Genomic DNA, 23,202 nt, shown 5'->3' on the forward strand with positions numbered 1-23,202 from the left:
CTGGAAGAATCTCCTGGCTCCTAAATTTAGGCCTGATCCAGCCCAACAGTTGTGGTTATTTGGAAGATCAATCTCTCTCTCTCTCTCTCTCTTTCTCTCTTTGTCTGTCTCTGCCTCTCTCTCTGACTTTGAAGTAAATAAATAAATCTTTTTTAAAAATTTCAATTGAAATGAAAACTCCATTTTAAGGAGTGAAGTTCTAGGAATAACTAATGAACTGACCTCTTTTTTTAAAAATATTTATTTGTTTGTTTGAAAGGCAGAGACACACAGAGAGAAGATACAGGGTCGGGGTGGGGGGGGTGAGGTAGAGATCTTCCATTCACTGGTTCAGTCCCCAAATGGCCACAACCTCCAGGGCTGGGCCAGTCTGAAACCATCAGACAGGGACTTCTTGAGGATCTCCCATGTGGGTGCAGGGGCACAAGGACCTGGACAGTCTTCCACTGCTTTCCCAGGCAGGGAGCCAGATGGGAAGTGGAGTAGCTGGGTCTCATATCGGTGTCCATCTAGGGTGCCAGCACTGCAGGCAGAGGCTTAACCTTCTACGCCACAGCGCCTGCCCCGACCCTCTGCTTTCTGAAGTTCAAAAATTTGCCTTTTGTTTCTTTCTTGCCCATCTCTCCCTCCTAATGTCAAAGTGTAATTTCTCAATAAAGTAACCTATTTTTAACAGTTTTGAGAGTGTGCAAAACGATTAAATTTTGGAGCCCTTGAACTACACATTTCCTATTCTTTTGCCTTCTCTGGCCCTATTGTCAGTTTCTAAAGCTGACTCATAGGTCCTGTGGATAAGAATTTTGTTGCGATGATTCTGTTCATACATACGATGTGGTATTTTCCTTGTCTTGATTACAACCACAGCACCAATAGTCTTCCATAGGGAGCACATCGTAATATTGTTTTCTTATAATGTAAAGAAAGCAGCAATTTAAAATACAACTCTGCAAACAACTTCACTCGCCTTTTTGGTCTAAACATTTTCCAGCAACATAAATCAGAAAGTAAAACCTATACAGGGCTCTATTTTTGCTTTAAGCAAAAATGTCTTCTCAAAGAGGAAACCGTTACTGTGTTATCCCAAATCAAGATTCAGAAGGAAGGACCTCTTGGATAATTATATACATTTACATAGAAAAATGGATGTTTAAAAGCAGGTAGATGAGTATTTTTCCAAAATGTGGTGTTCCTTGTCGAATCGGCTGCCTGAGAAGCTATTCCTATGCTCTGCTGCCACCTTGGTAAAACAGAAGGATTTACAACAGAATTCTTCCCCCGGGTGGCTGGAGGCAGCCTCCCCACTGCCTCTGTGCACCGGCAAGCTTAGGAGAGGCATCTGACGGCTCTTACCCCCATTGGCCGGGGATACGTTGTACAGATAAGAACATCCATCCGGTGGGGAAGCATGCTTTCTCTTTTCAAAATGCCTCGGTTTCAGCGAGATTCACTTGTTCCTGTAGAAAAGCTTTTCAAAGGCTCAGTAATTATTTCTTTAGTCCGGAAGGGAGACCAAGGAAGCCGTCCCTGTGAGGATGTGAGTTTGCCCTGGCTCTTATGTGTGCGTCGGTGACAGCAGAAGTGCTCTGCCCACGGGTTTTTCTTGCCTAAGTTTCCATTCCGCGTCCACGAGATGACTCGCTCCCGACCCCAGTTAACTTCTTGGGAGTTCCAGAGCACGGGTTTGCAAAACACCACGGCTCTGGGCGCCCAAGGCGGAGGTGTATTCTGTGTGAAGCCTCTGTCCCAGAGTTAGGGAAACAATCTCTGGTTTAAATCTAGGCGCTAAATCTGACCTACTGCTTTCAGTGTTGGGACTTTTTCTTTCCTTTTCTTTCTGCGTCCTCGTTCTGTTTCGTTTCCCCTTGGTTATTCCCTTCTAAGCCTCCTGTCTCTCCCTTTCATCCCATTCACAAGTCAGACTGACTCATGTCCCCGCCGCAATCTTCCAAATTTGTCAGATATTTCAATATGTGTTATCTGGCTTACTCTGGCACTGAATGCATGGGTGGGATGCAGCTTTCCTGGAGGGCTCCCTTACATTTGGCATGGACAGTTGAGTGCCGTCCCCAATTCGCGCCACATAGGGTTACGAGCCAGAGCTAGAAGGAGCGAAGAGTTCCAAACCTTCAAAGCGCATCTAGAAAAAAAAAAAAAAAAAAAAAAAAGGAAAGAAATATTAAGGAGGGGGAGCGGAAGAGCAATAAACGAATAAAGACCCAACTTCGCTGGCAACTTCAATAAATCCGGTTACTGGAGGCAAAAAATAGATTCCGAGGGCTGGGTCTGGTCCGGATGAAACGCTCAGGCTCCTTCCCATCCCGGAGTCTGGAGCTGGAAACCCGCCGCTGGCGTCTTGCCACGCGAGTGCCCCTAGACAACCACACAACCGCTGGAAACGCACGTGAACAAAGCGCTCGCTCCGGGAGCGGCCGCCTGTGGTTTGCTATTCCATCGCTGCTCCTCCAGGGAGTGCGGGGCGCACACAGGGTTAAGTTAGTTCCCTCCTTGGTAGGAGGGAGAGGAGGGGGATGGGGCAAAAGCAGCCTGGAGTTCGCAAGCTCTGGTACCTCGCAGTTAGTCCTACGTTCCAAACCTGCCGCCTTCACTTGCGAGTCTGAACCCCTCTACCGTCACCGCCGAGGAGCCAGCGCTCGGAGATAACCTCAGTTCCCGCACTCTGCGCCAAGGCGCTGCGCTGCTCCCGCCCCGGGGTGCGCTTCTGGGGCCCCGGCTGTCCAGCGGCGGAGAGCCAGCACCTCCGCGTCCACCGGAACCCCGGGACCAGGGCGGCAGTTCCAACGATGGGCAGGAGGGACCTTGGCGGCGACCCCTAAAACAATACCATGCCCCGGGAGCCCCGCTGCTACCGCGCCGGCTTCTTCCCTTTCCACCTCCCCGACCCTGTCGGATTCGGATGAGCCCATTGCGAGGAGACGTGGCCGCCAGGTAAAGGGGCTGCGGTGCAGGTGAAGTTTCCAGCAACCGCCGGAGCTGTGGCTACGCAGGAACCACGCTGTCGCTTTGGGAGAAACCGCTTCTTATTTATTTATTTATAACCAGCGGGGCGGGGGGGCGGGAGGTGGGGAGCTGGTCATCCAGGTGGCTTGTCCTAGTCTTTTCTCTTTCCCTGGGAAAGAAAATATTCTGCTGAGCTCTCCTCCGACTTCGGGGGACATCCATCTATCTGCGGGTCGAACCCAGCTCCTCCGAGGAGTTTTATAACTGAGTTCTGGGTCCAGAAACAAATGAGCTTGCCCGCTATAAGCGCGGATCCTAAACTGGTGTTGCTAGAGCCCCTTACGCGTGCAGGAGTCCAGCCTCTCACGTGCCAAGACTGAATCTCCTAACTTCCACGAGTAACAACCCTTCCAGCTCCCACCATCTGCTGTTAATGCCACCGGGGTTATTAGCAAGTATCTGAAGCCGCGGCCACGCACCCCTCCCCCCCTGCCCGCAATCCGGGATTGATTAGCGGCCAGGACGATGCGGGCTGTGTTAATTCCTTTCCCTTCGCGTTCAGCGGGGTGGGGGTGGGAGGAGGAGTTGCTCTTTCCAAAAGCAAGTCCCACTAGAGTCCCGCGGGTCGCTGAGCCGGGGCCACCTCCCCTCCCTGGCTCCCAACCGGGGTGGCCGAGGCGCCCAGAACACAGGAGGCTGAGCTAGAGCTACTTTTCCTGCGCCGCGTGCGTGGGGCATAAAGGGGGGGGGGGGCATGTAACGCTCCCACGCGCCGGATACACGGGCGAGGAGGAGATGAGGGTGGCTGGGTAGGGCCTAGCCAGCTGCCACCGCGGCCCTGTAGGGTCTCGGGGGCCTCCTGGAAAGATCCCTCCGCCGAGCTGACCAGTCCAGGGCTCGCCCCCGCGCCTTCAGCGCCGGCGCGGTCACTTCTCGTAATCAGGCCCAGGATCACGGTGGCCGGGTTGAAGTCGGGGCACTACCCAGGGCAAGGAAGCCCTTGGGGAAAAGGTGACAGGAACTGAACCGGCTGAACCCATGGAGGAAGCCCGGAAAACTCCCGGAGCGTGCGGGACTCCCTTTGAGCGGCTGCGGCTGCGGGTGGAGGCTGAGGCCACCGCTCCTGTCGTCGTGGACCCCGGGCTTTGGGCACCTCCCAGCAAGATGGCACTCACGGTTCCCCTCCGATTAGCGTCCCCAGCCGCGCCCCCGTGCTCCCCGGGAGAGTTAGTTGGTAGTCTCGCATTTGAGTTTGGAGAGAAGACGGTCTGTGCATGCGTAAGTCAACGCGTTTTCCTCGCCGCCATCGTTTAATGGAGCAGGAACAGCGCGCGGCGACCCGGGGGCTCTGTGAGCGCGTGTGAGCGCCGGTGTCAGCGTGCGCCTTGGCGCGGGCGTGCGTCTGGGTGGACCCTTGCGTGGCCAGGGAGGCAAATCGGGCGTTTCTCCAAATCGTCCTAACAGGACTTTAGGCGCTTGGATTTGCGAAGGTAATAGACACAACAGGGATGCGGAGGAAATACAAACAGTCGGGGAAGTGGTGCCAAGTGACTCAAGCTTTGAACTGAAGACTGGGAGTGCGGGCGCGCCTGCCTTGGGCGCGTCAGGAAATCATCCCTAGTCTGTCTCGGGCCCCGCCCCACTCTCCTAACCCCGAGAGCTGAGCGGTGTTAGGTCCTGGGCTGGTTTAAAACTCGCCGTTTGCTTCTCGCGTGGCCGTACCGAGAGCGCGACTCGGAGCAGCCGAGCGCTTGGCGCGGGCTCGCTCTCCCTCTTCTGTTCGGATCCAGTCTCTCTCTCCGGACTTGTTAAAACATGACAGCAACTTACCCGAGGCAGGAGCAGCAGCAAAGAAATAAGGCGAAAACCAGCGCGCGCGCGCGCACGCACGCAAACACCTTCCCCCCACCCTCCCCCCCACCTGATTTTCCTACATTACTCTTGAACCTTTGAGAAGGGATTGCAAGGAGAAACGTGGCCTGTGTACCAATGAGGCTTCTTGAGCTGTCAAGCTTGTCTCCCCAGTCTTGGAGACGGGGTCTTCAGTTGTCCGCTGCCATCCTTGGGGACAGGGAAATGGTCCTCCTAGCAGTAGCCAAGGGTGAAGAGAGCAAGACGAGTTGACATCATCACGTTAAATTCGGGATTATTTCCTCCAGTTAAAGTTATTTAAGGAGGTCCGGGATGAGGGACCCAGCGATGGGGTGGGGCACATAGCCACGGTTGCCTGTATTTGAAATATCGCCATTTTGGTTGAGAGGCTTCTATCAATCCTTACCCTCTAATCTCCCGTTTCGATCATTTCTCAGTGTTTAGGTAATCTCCTGCCGGGAAGTACAGTATTGGGCATGTACGGGCGAAATCGTCTTTCACGGCTCCATTGGTGGTGTTTTCCTTAGGAGCTGGGGGTAGGAAGTGCAGGACAGAGCGGGAGAGCGAGAGAGCGAGAGAGAGAGAGGGAGGGAGAGAGAGAGAGAGGCGTGCAGGGTCAAGGTGGCTTCCGCAGGGGTGGCCCCGGAGCTCTGCGACTCTCTTCAGGCAGGACAGGGTTAAAAGCCGAGACCGACTTTGCCTCTTAGAAAGCTTTGGGTTGCAGCCGCTCCTCCCAAGCATTCTTGAAACCCGAAAAGTGGGAGGGACTTGCGGGAGGGAGGGAGAGAAAGAGGGCTCGCAGAGGGGAGAGCGCCAGAGCGCGGGGGACGGAGGGAGAGGAGGAGCGCGGGAGCGGCGGAGGCCATCCCGCGAATTCATTACAGTAAACATCTCCCGGGGGGTGTCAGGAGGGGTGGGGCGGGGGCCGCAGCGCCTACATTAGCCGGACCGCGTCGGATCCAGACAGCAGTGTGGTCGGAGCCGCCTCCCGCCCCGCGCCGGGCGGGCGCAGCACTTGGAGCGAGCCCCGCGCCCGCCCCCGCGCAGTCCGGCGCTGCGCCGCGGTTCGCACACACGCGTCGGAGGTCCTCCGTCCGCGAGAAGCCCCGGCGCCGCGGGCCCCTGGCTGGCCCCGCTCGCCCTCCTCGTTCCGGGGTCCGTTGGCTTGTCGGAGGCGGAGAGGGGGAGGCGGAGGAGGAGAGGAGGCGGGAGCCGCGGCTGCCGGATCCGAGAGAAAGTGGCATGCCCGAGCCCTGGAGGCGGAGGTGGCGGAGGACGGGGGAAGACGATGCCGCGGCTCCGTAGGGGACGTAGGCGAGAGCGAGCGAGGCGAGCGGGGCGCCCGGGCGCCAGCAGACTGCGGGGAGGCGCGCGCCGCTCCGAGGCTCCGGCCTCCGCTCCCCTGCGCCCCGACGCTGCGGGCGACAGGGCTCGGCTCCAGCAGCAGCCGCCGCCGTCGTCGCCGCCGCCACCCGGACAACCCGGCAAAAGTTTGGATCTGGGGGAGGGAGCGGCGCTGAGCGGGATTACCACCACCAGGGCTGGAAAGAGACCTCGGGAACCTTCACAGGTAACGCGCACCCACCCCCACCCCTACCCCCACCTCCCTCCGTCCAACCTCTCCCCTCCACTGCGCTCCTGCTCGCTCTCTGCTCCTTTCTTGGCGCTCGTCAGGTCTGACCCAAAAGGAAGAGGCAGGCGAAGTTCAAGATCCCGGGGATGGGCACCGAGCGCTCGCAGAGCCACAGCTACGTTAAAAGAGCCCGCGGTGCGCCTCTGCCCGAGGTGGGCAGCCGTGCGGGCCGGCGAATCCCTCCAGGAGCGGGTGAGAACCCTTAGCCCCAGGTGGTGTCTCGTCCCGCAGCTCTTCCAAAATCTGGAATTGGGAATTCAAGGCCCTTTAGTGTTATTCGTCCAGGGAGTTGATTGATGGGCTTCTCTCAGCCCCCCCACCCCCAACTCTCTCCTTCTCTCGCCGCTGTTTAGCATCTTGAAAAATTTGATTCGAACCCATACTCATTCCCCCGCTGCGACACGGGACCCAGGACTGCAAATTTGGGGGTGGAGAGTTGGGGGTTGAACATTGCAAGCTAAGGGAAAAATAACCTTCTCCCCTTTGGGCATCCCTAGAGTCCTCCCTCCGTTCGCATTCCGGCGTCAGAAATACGAACTTTTTAATTGAGAGGGGAGATGAGTCGTGCTAGTCGTGGGTGATGCGAATTCGCAGTTTGTGTGTGTGTGTGTGTGTGTGTGTGTGTGTGTGTCGGGGGAAGGGGGTGCGTGGCGCTGCAGAGAGGCCGGCTTTCCTTGGTGGCCCTGATGCACCCTGGTGCCGGGGGCAGTGAGAGGCCCCGGGTGCGCGCCCAGGCGGGGGTCCACAGAGAGGGACAGTCAGCTTCTCTCCAACAGCAGCCTTATCTAGGCTGAGAAAATCTGCTGCTCACTCCCATGGCAGAAAGATTACAGCCCCAAACCCCAGCACCTCCTTCCCCACCCCCACCCCCACCCCCGCGTGGAGTTTTGCCGCTGCTATCATCTTTATGATGATGGTCATTATTTATTCACCTGGAAACTCATCGCGCCCTCTCTTATGAATGGAAAACAGACCCCGAGAGTTTTTGATTAATTTTAATGGAGGGAATCTCTTGTAGAGCTTACAGTAAGCTAATCAAGGAAGTGCAAGGCACAAATCCGTGTAAATGCTCGCGCAGGAGTGCAAGGTGCTGATTAGATTTCTTTACATGCTGCATTTGCTATGCAAAGCCTCTTCTAAATGGGAGCTATTGCTTCCTACTCAGCTGGGAGGCTCTTTAATCACACAGGGTTTCAGGGAGCTTTGGAGCATGTCCACTCGCTCACAGGCTTATTGCTGAATTTATTATGTCTAACTTCCCCAGCCAAAAGCTAATATGAAGCTACCCTGCGTATCGGGGAGATATTGTGTGTGGATTTAACTGGTATGACCTTATTCAATCTCCAATGAAAGGATCCCCAAAACATTTTTGAGGTAAAGAGAATGCAGGTTGGCATTTGTCCAAGGATATATTTGGTTGTTGCAGTGTGAATGTGAAATTTTAGGTCGGTATCTGAAGTCTTCAGACTCCCATTATTAGTACATTTTTTAAATCACTAAGCAACCAACATGCACCAAATACATATGATCGACAAGCCACCATATTAGAAGAGAATCAATCTCTGGATATTACGTGTGCCCTGAAAAGGTGCTTTTTATCCCTAGGACGTGATTCCTTCTGAAAAGACAACTTTTCTTCCTTCCTTCCTCAAAAGCCTGACACAGGATAGAGTTAAACTGTTTATGGCTATTAATAATCACAAAAGGCAGTGCAACATCATGCTGTCATGTGTGCTTGCAAATATCTGTGACTGAGGAGGTCCTGAGATGAAATTTCAAGCATTACTCCATGTCTCTGCCAGGAGGTTACGAAAATTGTAAAAAGAATTGGAGTAGCTGTACTGTAGGAGAACCTATTAGAAACCTAGCATGGAAGGAATGCTTTTTCTTTTTAAAGCCCATGTCCTAACACTTCAGTAGTTTGCTTGCAGTTTTAGAAATTCCAGAAGATGCTGTTAACAGAAGAAAAGTAGATTCACAAATGACACCATGCTGGGCTACCCTGGAGTACCCAGGACAGCCATGGGTTTTCCCGCATGCTGGGTTTCAGGTGATGTGATCTTAACAGAGTTTAACTTTGACTGGCTGGATCTAATTTGAACCTTCTCTGATGCCCGTTACATTTATCTTCGGGCCTGCTGGAGAGTTTGATTTAGGATTTAGATGTGTCTCCCTAAAGCAACTTTATATTTTCCCAGTTTGAAGCTGTGGTTTCCAGGAAGGCTCAAGTATGCAGGAGTGCAGAGTGCAGAAGCCTTACTCTGCAGGGACTCAGGGTGAACATCTGATCTAGGGAGACTCTTCAGCCTTGCACTTTGGAAGAGAGAATTGCTGCTTCTGCCATCAGCAGTGTCTAAAGTTAAAAACCAGCAAGGATGTTGGGCCTATTTTGGTTTTACTCTATTTATATGATTCATAAAAGGCCAAGGTGATGGGGAATATTTCTAATCAGGGCAGACCTTTTTAGATAGTCATCTTTTGGCACCTTTAATTTCAATTCAAGTTCATTTTTCACTAGATTACTTTAATAACTTTGTGGTTTCTGCCACAGTGATTCAAATTCAGTCCATTAGTGACCTCTATCTGTGAGAAGTGAATACTCATTGTTTTTCTTCTCATCAGAGAATGCAGACTATGTGGTGGGGAAAAGCCCCACCAATCCTGTAGTTCTTTCTGAATATTTTCATTTTTATAATATGATTTTTCTAATACTGAGTTCAGTATAGATAATGATATTTGATGACAGTAATAAAAATGTTATGGGCTAAGAGACTACTAAATGGTTATTCTATATAGTACTGACATATGATCAACATAAATAAAATGCCAGGGTTGTTCACTGCCAATAAAAGGATTGTACAGTTGGGTAGACTGTTTTTTGGAACTCACAATGCTGCTGAATGAAAGGGAAATTATATGCCCCTGAGTGCTTACATAACAAGGGAAACCTGAGACTAGCTCAGAACATATCCGTGGTAAGTAGACTTTATCATAGTAGTGTGCATATGTCTTTAAATTGAGCGGTGCTTCTCCTGTGAACCTACAGTGCAGATCAAGGACGAGGTGGAGTGTGAGAAGGGTATTTATAAACAGATGGTCCTTTTAAGGAGACTTTAAAAATCTGATTCTAACCCAGTTTTGTCCTCTGACTGTGTTCAAATAGAAAAATTTAATTTTAGTTGATTATTCTAAAGGCTAATTGAAGACAAAGTTTACTGAATTTCTTAGATGGGTGGATGCCATTATTTGACATTTACCAGATGATTTTATTTCTTTGCCCTTGTGCAGGTTTCCCTCAAAATACATTTTAAAAACCAATTATTACTATTACTACTAAAGATAAACAACATAGTACCCTAGGCAACTCTCTTACATTTCCCACCCTACAAATTTCTTTGCTTTCTGTGAAATTATGTTTTTCTTCCCAAACTATATGTTCGGGAGAACTATCAGTATCTTTTTACTCCTTTCAGTAATAAGTGACCTCCCATTAAGAATCTGTTGATGATAAAACACACACACACACACCCTAACAGCCATGTTAAAACAGAGATTCTTTTCAAGGTTTTAAGTATGTTCCTTTTTTAAGGGCTATGACACAAATATTGTAATAAAAATATCCTGTGTTCTGATGAATACAGAGACTTATTTCAGTCCCATGAAACAGTAAAACACTGTATTAGCAAAATAATCAGTGGTATTTTGAGTACATGGTCAAAATCTGTTAGAACTTTCAGGTTTTTTTTTTCTTGGCGAGTTTCACATCTACTGGTCTTTTTGGTTTTCTTTGATTCCTTCTACTGTGGCTCTTTGAAGTGATTCAAAATTAAACAGTAGCTACATTTTCAGGGAAATTCATCACGTTATGTTCAGGATTCCAGAAGAGTTAATGATGCAGAAAAAGTCCTGTAAAACATCTTTCTAAAAGAAGTCCTTCTCTTGCAGGCTTCCCACTTACTGGCCTCCTGTACCATTTGCAGTGAATTGGAACTCCGTTATTTATTTATTTTTTAAATACCAACTCTAACTTAATTTAATGTGGGATGTGTTCCTGCAAAAGTGAGCAGCGCCTTGTGTCCTGAGTCGCCTGAACAAAGCAGTGTCCTTGTTACTGATCTGTCATAAGGGAAGGTCAAAGAAAATATCCTTGTACAATTTGGGAAGTCAAAAGGCCACATTCATGATTCTGAAACACTGGTCATTTATTTTGGTAATACTTAGTGAGGATGCACTTTTTGGGCAGTTTAGTGGTTAAAAAATTATTCTGGAATAATTCACAAAATAAATCGCTGGTGCTAGTAACTATTATGTGCTCATTAGAACTGGATGATTTTTTATTTTCTTCTCAAGGTGCTTTTAAGGGATTATATGAGGAATTTGGGGAAAGGTCTTCTCAGTTCACAGATCTTATTGTTATATTTTAGTTCTCTTTATTAGAAGTTTCAAAACTTAGATAAGTGAACCTCCCCCTCTGAACCTTTGAAGAACATGAAAGTGTTTAGTCCCAAATCCATTGAAAAATTTCAGGACTCAGAATTCCTAGATGCTGTTAGGCCTCAGAAAGCTGAATCGGCTGCCATCAGGAAGTGAAAGAACAGTGCCTCCCTAAACCAGTTCATGAGGATACTGTCTGTTAAAGTCAACAGAGGTCATTTGACTGAATGGAAAACATTAGACACATATCAGTCCTGAAATAGGTTCACATGCCGGTGTCACTCTTAGCCCCAGCTGCCTTTGGGTGTCATTTCCATAAGAATCCAGTGTCAGAACAGCCTTGGTCAGAGTTTCTTTTCCCACATTGCTCTTGAACTTAGTTTTGATACATAGGAGAAGGAAAGGATGTGTGGAATTGGACTGCTCATCACACATGGTAGATAAAGAGGAGGCGAGAGGTTAGGGGAACAGTTAAGGTAAGTACTGTCCATGAAACTTCTGAGGGAGCTCTTTTTTAAATCTAATATTCATTTGAAGTCAGAGTTACAGAGAGACACAGATCTTCCATCAGCTGGTTCAATCCCAAGATGCCACAGTAGCCAGCGCTGAGCCAGACCAGAGCCTGGAGCTTCATCTGTGTCTCACATGGGTGGCAGGGGCCCAATCATTTTTGTATTTTACTACTGCTTTTCTGAGACCATTAGCAGGCAGCTGGATCAGAAGTGGAGCATCTGGGACATGAACTAGCGCCCATTTGGGATGCCAGCATCTCAGGCAGTGGCTTTACCCGCTATGCCACAATGCTGCCCCCGCCCCCTGGGAGCTCTTTTAAAATTTGATTTACAACTACATTCGTATGACTGCTTGTTCCCTTGACCCCTAAATTTTCCAGTTCTCACAAACAGGATTTCACTTATTCTTCACAACTCCCTTTGTGCCTTGTTCAAGAAAAGTCCTACCTACCTAGCTTCTGACTGAGTAACTAGAATGAGAAAGAAGGTAATGGTTCTTAACACTGTGCAGAGTTAATGATGGACATTTATTTTACACTTTATTACACAGGTGTAGAATTCTCCAAGTGCAGTGTGGAAGTTTCATTCTTTACGAACTCACTCAAAATGATGAAGGTAGATATTTTATTAAAACAGTAAAAAATATTACAATCTAGAAATACGTATGCTTGAAATAATCGTATTTCACTATCCCTCCAACGTTATATTGGATTATAAGTTTGCCTGTTTTCAGTTCGCTTAAGTTTATGGTGTAGGCATTTGGCACTTTAACTGCGATGAGGAATGAGATATAGAGGAAATTTTCTTGGAGGAAGGAAAGGAAAAACCTACATTCTCATGTCAGCACACTCCTTTCTACATTTGACCTTGTATGAATTACTTAATATCCTGGAGACTTAATTTCCTCTCTGCAGAGTTCAACAGAGTTGTTGAGGGGTCAAATAAGATTAATGTGTGTGAAAATGCCTCAATAACAATACAGTGTTATATTCTCATAAAGAGGCATTATTCAAATTGATAACATTTATCACCACATGACTACCATGTAGTCAGATAAGCAAGGTGTTGTCTAATTAAAATGGTAACCAAGCCAGAGTATCCTGTCCTGCCAGAGTTTTCCCTCCTGTAGGTGGGGTAGCCTCCAATCAGTGAAGTGTCTGGTGCTCCCTGCATCATTTCTCTCACTCCTTTAATGATGAGTTACTTCCTTTTGTGGATTTGATCTATCTTGACACACGTATCCTTTTCAAGGATGAAGGGTAATTAGGATGAGTCAAGTTCAAGGCCCAAACTTCCCTCTCTTGACAGCTTGGCATAATGTTGGAAACTGAATATTTCATGAATGGATTCCATGGAGAATCTTTTTTGGAAGAAGTGAGTGTTCCCTCAAATAAGGTTGTTTCTGTTTGCCATTGGCGTTTTACTTTAGCTGTTCTAGTTACCTTTTGTGAAAACACTGTATGGCAAACTAGTGCAAAAGACTATATTTTTACTACTTTGGCAAATCCATTACCAATGAATAAGAAGACCTGATTCATTACACCAGCACATATTCCAAAGCTTGTGTTATTTTGATGATGTTAGTATCATTGAAACTTTGATGAACAGTTCCTTGCAGCCTCTTTCTGAATATTTTTATGGTTTTGAGATTTGAGATGCTTATAAGTGTTCCAAGAGTGAGCAGGTTCATTTTACTTTTTTATTTGTTTACATTTAGACCTTTGTAAAGGTTAATTGTTTATTGTTTTGGATGTCAGAAAATCCACATCTGTGTGAAGTGTGTGCTTATGTGGTTAGATCATCATTCTTGATAAGAATAAGTATTTCTATCAGTGATTGGATCTGTGAGTCTGTATCAAACTTCTTTTCAGTTTCTCATTTGCTACTTGCCAAAATCTTCCTTTTTTCCGCCCTCAATTGAGTAGTGCATTGTAAAGTGCCTCACCATAGAACTATATTTTAAAATGAAAGATAATTTTTGTAGTTTGGTAAAGTTTATCTGTGTTCCTTTAGTTCTGATAGGGATGAATAATATGATACTAATTTTTTGCACCAAAATAAACTTATCTTTTAATTCCATATTCTAGAAACTTTTTTGAAATACCCCCTACTTGAAGAAGGAAAAAAAAAATCTTTGCTACTATTTGGAAGAGTTCTAATAAAATGAGAAAATGTGTACATACAGAATTGGTGTGTGTCATGTATCCTTGAAATACAATGCAAAAGTAATTATAAGTCTTAGATACGTTAAGATGACCTCATGCAGCGGGAGTGGGTTACATCCTGAAGTTAGGTGGTGCCAATTTAGCACATATGCCCCTACTTCAGTAAAATAATGAGATTTAAATTGGAGGTGTTCTTTTCCAAGTTGGTCCCAGGGAAACTATAAATGAAGAAAAGCACAACATTGAATAAGAAAGAAACATATTTTGTATGAATGGCCTGGTACTCGTGAAGATGCTGTTACTCCTGTAGAGGTAAGAGGTAATCTATGGACAGCAAAGACAGCTTATTTGTTCATTCATTTTTTTAGTACTTACCACGTACAAGGCATAGACTTCCTTCCAGACCAGATAATCCAAATGCAGATAATGTAGGATCCTTCCAGCTGAGACTACTGAGGCTAATAAGGAGAGTTGGAGACCTAATTGCATCGCGGTTCCATACTCGGTTGAACACAGTGCACTCAACACCAAAAAGCATGCCAGGAATATACAGTGAAAGCAAAAAGAGCTCTGTATTTGGAGAAGGATAGTCCCAGGTTCTACTGCTGGCTCTGCCACTTGCTATTTTTGTAATCTTGGCCAAATTTTAAAATGCCTTTAAGTCTTTGTTTCCTCAAGTAGAAAATGAGGCAAAGCACTTTATGCTTGTAGAGCTATTCTTCAGAGGATTGCAATAATTATGTAAACTGTCTACCTGTTCTGGCACATAGTAGAGGCTTAATAAATACTGACAACTGATCCTTTCATCTTCCAAATGACACTGATTTCATTGTGTTACTTTTATTCTCTACACATATTTTCTTGCCATTTTCTCTGTAATCCCAAAGAATGCTTTTGACTTTTTTGAGCTTGAGACAGCCTCTTCTGCAGAATAAAATTTCATTATTTATGCATGTAGCAAAGCATGAAAAGGACAGCAAAGGAAATGAGCGTTTCACACAGTGGCAAAAGGAGCTTACAGCTAGTGGTGTGTAACATGGGTGATGGTGTGACAGAGGAAAAGGGAAGGGAGAGAGGAGAAAGGAGAGCTTGTCTCAGTTTAGGGAATCACGGAGTGATGTCAATGAGGTCCTGCCTAATTTTTTTTTTTTTTTTTTTTTGGCTGTTGTTTTTCATTGTAGTCATAGCTTTTGGCAGTTGAGAGAGTCATATCTATGCTCCCTGCACTCTGGGCCCTGTGTCCTTCCTATAATAGCCAGTGCCTGCCGATTGCCAGGAGCCCTGTGTCTAGACCATGATGCTGAGCACAGGGCCTGTGATCAATATGCCCTCACCAAGGGACAGACATTTTCATCAAGATGACTGTTAAGCACTTGCTTCACACAGTTGATCCCATGATTCTTGGTGGAGTCATGAAGATATTTTATTGTAGAATATTAATGTGAATTATTGGTGTGCTTATGCAATGCTTATTCTGACCTTAGAGGGATTTTCCTTACGTAACGATGTATGTTAGAATCAGAATGTATTATTGTGTTATCAGTCCAGTGTGGAAGTATTTCTTTCAGAACATAATTTCCAGTTCATTTAAGTAAAGGAGCATCTCATCACCTCTCTGGAAGATACTTCTAAACCAGTACCTGCTCAAAAGCATTGGTCAAAATGCATAATACTGGGATTAGTTTTCATTTATCATTATAATTACATGTCTTCATATTATAATTTCTAAATTCTACTCACCAGGTAATGTTTTCTCTTTATCTCTCAAAGCTGAATTTTTAAATTATGGATGCAGGGAATTTATATTTAATTAGCACAGATCTCCAGGTTGGGAAGCACATCACAAATTCTTCCAGTTAAGATCACATAGTATGTAACATATAATGATATGTAACATATATACATATCATTAATCATAGTAGAATAGAGAAATGCAGGACTATAGTACATTTGTAAGCTGTTAACTAAGTAGCTTCTGAATCAATATTCAACCCAACATAAAACAATAAGACCTTGTTTTGCTACTTTTGAAAATCTAAGAGATTAAAATTCTTTGTGAAATAGTTTTTATTTTTTTTAACCAGATAGGTAAGGAAAAAGTTCAACAGTGCTGACAGTAATGGAATTTAAAACTCGATTCTAATAATCTCTGAGTCCAGAGGAATGCCAAGCCAACATCCGTTGGAGTCATGAGCTTATAACTGAGGATTTGACAAAGATTGAGCCCTTGCCTTGTACCAGGCACCATGCTAAGTTTTGTACTAGGCACCTGGGATATTCTTTCAAACAAAACCTGGTTCCCCTGCTCACAAAGAAGTCTGATGGGCTATCATTTGATTACCCTTTTCCTAAACTGACACATCCATTGACATTAACTGGAGGAACTGGTTAAAAACACAGATTCCCAGCCTGTAGGCCTGGAGATTCTCATTGGTCATGTCTGCAATAAAGCCAAGAAATAATAGATAATTTGTAGATACTTCTTCTGGTCCAGAGATTTCAGTGATTTTACGTATCTGCTCCGTATCACTTGTGAATTTCTGGGAGAGGTTTTTTTTTTTTTTTTTTTTTTTTTTTGATTGTATTTTATCACATAATTTAACCCCACCCTTCTAGAAATGGATCTTCAGAGGAGCTAGATAGCAAAATGTCACTCTTGATAACCACAGTCTCCTGTGTGGTCTTTCCATCATCACTATCCTAGTGCTTTACTGTTCTTGGTGTTGTCAGAGTTAGTTTCCTTAAAACAGATCACATCTTGGAGGTCATTATTCACTAACGTCCTGGATCCCCTCTCTCTGTGTGTAAAGCTGGTCCAAATGGATCAAACCAGCACCCAGACCTCAATCACAAGCACCCATTCCCTGCACCTCTGCTTTAACGACTGTAAGGCAGACACCTTTTGGTCCCAAGTCTTTCCCATGTGATTTAGAGACATTTTCTGCTCACTCTCCTTTTAGATAACTCTTCTAAGAGTTTTGTAAAAGAAGAGACATCATTTTCTCTCTTAATATTATTATTATTAATTATACTAATCACACTTTTCTTCTGGCTTCTATAGCATTTTGTTTGAACCATTGTTAGCTGATTTTTCCTGGTTTATCATAAAGTGCCTATTTACATGTGTGTCTCTCTCATTAGACTCCAGGAACCTTGGCTCATTTGTTTTGCTTCCTTAGTGCTAACAAAAGAGCCTCAAACACATCAGGTTATGCATAAATGTAATTAAAGAGCAATTGTGTTATTGTAGCAGCCAGTCTTAGAAGACAAGATCTCCAAAACCTGTTGAGAGGGACTGCTTCCACAGAAGTGCTTTTTGATTTCCATAGATTGATTGCCTAATGGGCATGATACAACCACCTTTCTGGCTTCCTGTAAGCAGGTTTGTCAGGCAAATGCTTGCTGGTTAACCCAACCCTGATCATATCAAGCTCTCTAAACCACACATGAAGTAATTCAGATGCCACACTGAATAGATGTTTAAAGAACAAATAATGTCATTTCATGATATATCTTTCTTGGCACTGATTAAAAACTGTTGGTTAAGTAGATGTTCACACAGATGTGGTTTTCCATAGAATGAGAAATTTTAACTTATAACATTAACTCTGTGTATCTGCCTTAAAGAGAGCAAAGGAAAGAACTTGTGAAAATTTGTGCATGTACTCTCTTTTGTATTTTTTGCTCCTTGTTTTTGTTTATTTTATCCTAGGTAGATTATTTCCTGATGGAGATCTCTGAGGAGTCAGAGACCTCTAGAGAAGTGAAAAGAAGACTAGAACTGACAACTCCTTACTCATTCTGTCTCTAGAAAGCAGGATCCATCTTAGACTTCAAGATTTGCACATTGAGTACAACAAAGAGAATGTAAAGGTTACAATAAATTCTAAACTTTTATAGTTTAATGAGATCATGGTGGCTACAGAAGTTAGACTTTGGGTCTTTCCAGTTGGCCAAAAGACATTTTTAACAATGATTTGTTACTTTCATGATGGATTATCGATTGATGGACAGAGATGACTTGCGTGCAAGAAGTGTGAAATGTTCAGTGTATTCCAGTCTGCTCCCTCTTCCAGTATACCTCTTTTTCAGTGGCTAAAAATAGTAGAAGAAAATGAAGTACATTTTGATGTGTTCCATTCTTGACCCCGGTCACCTCTTAGTTGTCTGTGTGTTCTCATGTCCACACCATGAGACAGACATGAAATAGCAAGTCAAGTGATTTTTGATAAGCATTACCCTTTACCACTGGAGGTTTACAACACCACCCCGGTCTTTCAATGTTAATTTATAAAACTGTTTGGGTTAAATAATTTGCTCTCTTGATTCTTTATTTATATGGAGTATTAGTCAGGATGCATTCTCATCCAGGAATTCCATATAATAGTAACAACAGCAACACAAAAATAATGCAATTGATTGTAGATAAAACTAGAGTGCTATTTATTTAGTCCATCTATATTATCATATGAAAAACTTCAAAAAGACCCTGTAAAGTAGGCTCTGTTGATTAACTTTGTTAATTAGTCTCCATTTTACATGCAGGGAAACTGAAGTAGAATTGCCTTGGGTTGCTTATTTTATAGTTATTGTTAATTATCTTTATAGGACAGTTAAACTCTGGGTAGTTTTCAAAATCAACTCTAAGTTTATTTATCAGTGATTTCAGACCTAAAGTCAGACAGTGGCTCTGTGTCCACTGAGTACAAATGATAAGCTGCTGACCAGTGGTTTAACTTTCCATATTTGACTTTGCTAATAGATAACTAAAAATTCACCATGTAGCCTTTGCCATTTTTGAGTGAAAAAGATTCTTGGGTTTCTCAGTATATTTCTGTATAATGGGAAGAATGAAAGAAATTACTATTTGAAAATGAACATGAGAACTTTTAGCACATTTTTAGCACTAATGGAAATCTGTGGCTAAGTGCCTATGATTAAGGACTACATTTATTGTAAAGAGCACTCTCCGTTCTTTGCCTCTACCCTTTTACCAGCACTACTAATAAATAGTTAAATGGATTGATTTGAGTTTCACCTCTTTTTCCCTGTGGAGGTGATAATGGACAATGAAATGACCAGAGGGCAGATAATAGCATATAGCAAGTAGCTTCTCAGAGGACTTGGAATAATGGAGAATTGACTGTGTTATAAATAGGTCAGATTCACTCCTTTTCTAAACCTATGTAATTTCTCAGCAGTAGATTTTTATTGGGTGAAAAAAATGGCTCATAGTTGTGCTGGGAAAAGCTTGTTCCACATTGATAATTTGAAAATAAGCATTCTATGTGCTTGTGAGTCTTAACCCTGTTGAATTGGACTTTGAATTTGGGGTTGTAATTACGATTCTCTAACCCATGGACACTATTATCTAAATTAAGTGATCCATACTTTATTTCTTTCACTTTCTTTTTGGTAGTCAACTCTGGTTTCTGTTGTTTATATGTTCTTTTGTCTCACGTACTCATTTTCTGTCATGAGGCAGCTTACCTAGGTCAGTCTAGATGGCTCTTTGATGGGGTTGTTTTTGGAAGTAGGTATCAACCGGGTGTGGTAGCCATTTGGTGAATGGTTCCTTAGCCAACCAGCTCCACAACCACATGAAAACATCAACGTTGTTTAGCCCTCCGGTGAATTCTATGGTGTTTCTTTCTATGGTTGTGCAAGTCTATCTGAGTTGAGTGGAACCAAAACATCTACTACCTGCAGTTTGCAACTGAAAATTCATCAACCTATGTAAAAGAAACTTGTACAATACCAGTGTTGGTCCTGCTGGAAGTGGCCGCTTGGTTTGTTTGGATCACATGTACCTGCAAAGGATCAGCATATGTCATAGTATCTTACTTCCCTCCACATTTTGGGTACTGAATTTTCTGCTAGAATGCAGTGTTTGTGTGGTTTGGAATGAGCTAATGTTTCCCAACAAAGACATACTTTAAAAAAGAAAGTACTTATTTACTTGAAAGAGCTGCAGAGAGGGTGGGGGGAGAGAAATCTTCCATCCATTGAGTCACTCCCAAGATGGCCACAATGGCCAAGACTGAGCTAGGCTGAAGTCAGGAGCTTCCTCCACGTCTCCCTCATAGGTAGGAGGGGCCCAAGCACTAGGGCCATCTTCCACTGCTTTTCCCAGACCATTAGCAGGGAGCTGGATTGGAAGTGAAGCCGCTGGGCCATGAACCAGTGCCTATATGGGGTGCCAGCATTGCAGGTAATGACCTCACCTGTTACACCACAATGCCGGCCCCAAGATACATTTCTGTTTAGTTCACATTTCTTTTTTTAATCAAGATATCCTGCCTAGAACCACTATAAGTAAATTTTGATTACTCTGTTTCACTCATTTTCATCAATTCTGTCACCTGTTTTATGCATTTTAAAAATATTCTGTTCCTTCTTGGCCCTTTTGCTTTGGTTCCACTTGGCTATTATATTAACCCCGTAGGAGTGTCTCCTTTCATCTTTCCCCTCCTGACCTACATGCCAGTTACATTATCTTCCTCATTCCTGTACTGATAACTGTGTATCCCATTGCTTGCAGAGTCAAGTCTAATTAAACTCCTGTATCTGACACTTCAAGATCATCCTTTTTGAAGCCTTTCCTAATCTTTCCAAAGAAAGCTAATTTTCCTATCTTCTGAACTAGCTTTAGGGTGTTCCCTTACTTTTATCTCCGTGTGTTATTAATCTCCTCTGAAGGCTTTGTCTCCAATGTCTATGAGCTTCTTCATGGCAACCCAGTGAGTTTTGAGGAGTTGAATGGAACTCAAGTGTTTGGCTCTAATCTACCTCTGTGAAAATTACATATAGTACAAGACTGTGTTCAACCTTCTATAAAAGTAGTTCTCAGATTTCAAATATTGGGTAAGTAGATATTTACAAAGTTAGCACAGATAACTCTTTATGTATATGATTTTTAGATGATCTCATAGAAAAAGTTTCTTTTGTTTTTTCCATAGAGCACTTTGTCAAAGCAGTGCAGTCTCTTACTTTGAAAACAGGAAGGTGGAACATTCCAACAGCATCACAAGTCCTCCGTTCATGTTTGTGCAACCTGTACCCTTTCCAGGCCTCTAGGCAAAAGCAAATAGAAATAATCAGAGGCATTAGAACTTGATTATGTTGAATTGGATTCTTGTAACTGAGGCTTGATAGCCAAATTAGTGGTGTGGCAGTTTATACTGAAGGAGATTCTTGAGATATTACACAACCATAGACTTGCCGGAGCCTTTGAAGACATCTGGACATTTTGAAAAATGCATCTCATGCTTTTCATTATCTCTGTGATTGTATTCTTAAGAGGAAGCTGTATCACAATGGCGGGTGGGGGAAGAGGGAAAGTCGCAGAGTCTGCATTCAGATATTTTGGATTTGAATCCTCTTCTGCCTCAGCCAGCTAGGGTGACTTTAGCATGCTTCTTCATCTTTTTCTGTACTGCATTTATTGTACTCATTGGCAATATTTTAAAATTTTAATTGAAAGGCTGAGAGAGAGAAAGAGTGAGAAAAGAAATGCCTTCCATCTGTCGATTCATGCCCTAATGCCCACTACAGCCAAGGCTGGTCCAGGTGTAAGCCAGGAACCAAGAACTCAATTTGGGTTTCTCACGTGGGTGGCATGGACCCAATCACTTGAGCCACCACTGCTGCCTCCCAGAGTGCAAATTAGCAGAAAGAGCTGTATCAGAAGTGAAAAATGATAGAAACAAATGCTACTTAGAGGATTCTCTGATCAGATTGGATGGTGGCACACATCAAATACTGGTATGCATGAATTCCCTTCCCGTTTGTCTTCTAACCTGAAATTATATGTATACTGTGGCTTATAAATACCTATCTATATATTTTTTTTCTGCATAGGTATGGAAGTTTTGTAATTTGATGGTATTGTTTCCCTAAAGGATTCATCCTCTGTGGGGTTACAGTGACTCTGACCTAATTCTTCCATAGCGGTATTTATTTCTAGGGTACAGAGAATAAGGTCTAATAGTAATAGTCACCACTGTGTTCCATTAGGACACTCATTGTTCAAGAATTCTTAAAATCCCTTCTCTTTTTGGAAAAACAATATATTTTCAGCAGACTAATCAATTTAAAAACAGTATGTATCATGGATTACTGAAAGGAATTACCAAAATAAAGTGCTCTTCAAAATGACTGCCTGTGGAGAAAGTTGGACACGAAAATTTTTTTCTGCTAAATTTCATCTTGACATTAAATACAAGAAAAAGAGCAACGTTCGTAATATATTCTATGGGGACAAGGCTGTGAATGTTTCCACTAGGTGGAATTAATCAAGTAGGATCTTATGGAGTGAACATTTACTCTTAGAAAACCCTGGGGAATGTCTATTAGGAGACGGATAAACAATAAAACGCATGCTGTTGTAAAGAAGGAAGCAGAAAAAAAGGCAAATCAAGCAAATAAATTCATTGCAGACCATACTGTGGAAAACATTTCTTGATATGACATGCATTTCATTTAGCATGAATGACCAATGTCATTATAATGGGCTAATGGATGTTTTTTTCTTTTCTTTCTAATTTAAAATAATTCAATGTTACAAAGCTGTCTTTATAAATCAAAATCTCACAGTCCTGAAATTAAAGATATTTTTATGCTACTTTGATAGAAGTTAGCATTGTTTTCGTCTCTATATGGATTTCAGTTGAACAGTGTGTGAACTGAATGTTAGAAGATACAGAATATTTCTGCTAACCTCAAACAAATGCATCATAGAGCTTATGGTTGGTTATAATTTTTCTTGTGTAGAGATATTATCTCCCTGTGTGCCACATTTTGGAAATATAGAAGGGGTTTCTTGGGGGCCAATTTTAGGATTTTCTTCATTAGAGAGCTTTAAAATAACAAGAATAAGGGCCTTTCTTTGGATGCAGCAAATTAAGCCACTGTTTGCTACTCTGGCATCCCATATGGGAGTGCTGGTTCAAGTTCTGGATGCTCTGCCTGGGAAAGCAGCAAAAGATGGCCCAAGTACTTGGGTCCTTGCCACACTCATTGGAGACAAGGATACAGTTCCTGGCTCATGGTGTTGGCTTGGTTCCTGCTGTTTTCACCATTTGGGGAATGAAGCACTGGATGGAAGATTCTCTGTCTCTCTCTCTCTCTCTCTGCCTTCCAAATAGATAAATCTTTTTTAAAAAGAAAGTTGATAATGCTTCCCTCCCAGGTCCATGATTTTAGATTGCTAGACCACTAATGGAATTGCTGTGAATCTATATGGCAAATAGATTCCTGAAAAAAAAAATAGTGTTTAGATAATTCTTCATTCTTAAGTGACAGATACTTGTTAATCGTAATATCTAGTGAGAAATCCCTCAGTTCACTTACCACTAGTTTGGATGTGATTATGATTCTACATTTTTCCAGACCTCCGTACAAGAAGATAAAGGATTGTAAACTTCAAGATCCATTTCCTTCTCTCTTCAAAACTAAGAGCATCTTGCAGATGGAAGTGTGGTATTGAGTATCTGTGAAACAGGGTAAATGAAATCATATGATAATGGAAATGATGGAAGGGACGGAGTTTCTGGAAAGAGAATGGAAATATTAGAGGAGAAACTTGAAAAAGGCGGAGGCCTGTCACTGGTAGAAATAACTTTCTAGG

General features: G+C 43.8%; 1 protein-coding gene across 5 annotated transcripts in view; it reads left to right on the forward strand.

Moving 5' to 3' along the window:
• The first annotated feature begins 2,436 nt into the window (after positions 1-2,436).
• The window catches only part of FLRT2 (fibronectin leucine rich transmembrane protein 2), a 103,259-nt gene continuing 82,493 nt past the window's right edge, over positions 2,437-23,202 (forward strand). For 2 of the 5 annotated variants that reach the window (XM_008271954.4, XM_051825962.2), the window contains exon 1: positions 5,747-6,400. The gene's annotated coding sequence lies outside the window, so the exon portion shown is untranslated. Of the gene's footprint in view, positions 2,947-5,746; positions 6,401-6,504; positions 6,656-23,202 lie in introns of those variants that run through there. The other 3 variants (XM_070065668.1, XM_008271953.4, XM_051825963.2) reach the window with 3 other exon arrangements.

The sequence above is a fragment of the Oryctolagus cuniculus genome, chromosome 20 (assembly GCF_964237555.1).
Source record: "Oryctolagus cuniculus chromosome 20, mOryCun1.1, whole genome shotgun sequence".
Classification (NCBI taxonomy): Eukaryota; Metazoa; Chordata; class Mammalia; order Lagomorpha; family Leporidae; genus Oryctolagus; species Oryctolagus cuniculus.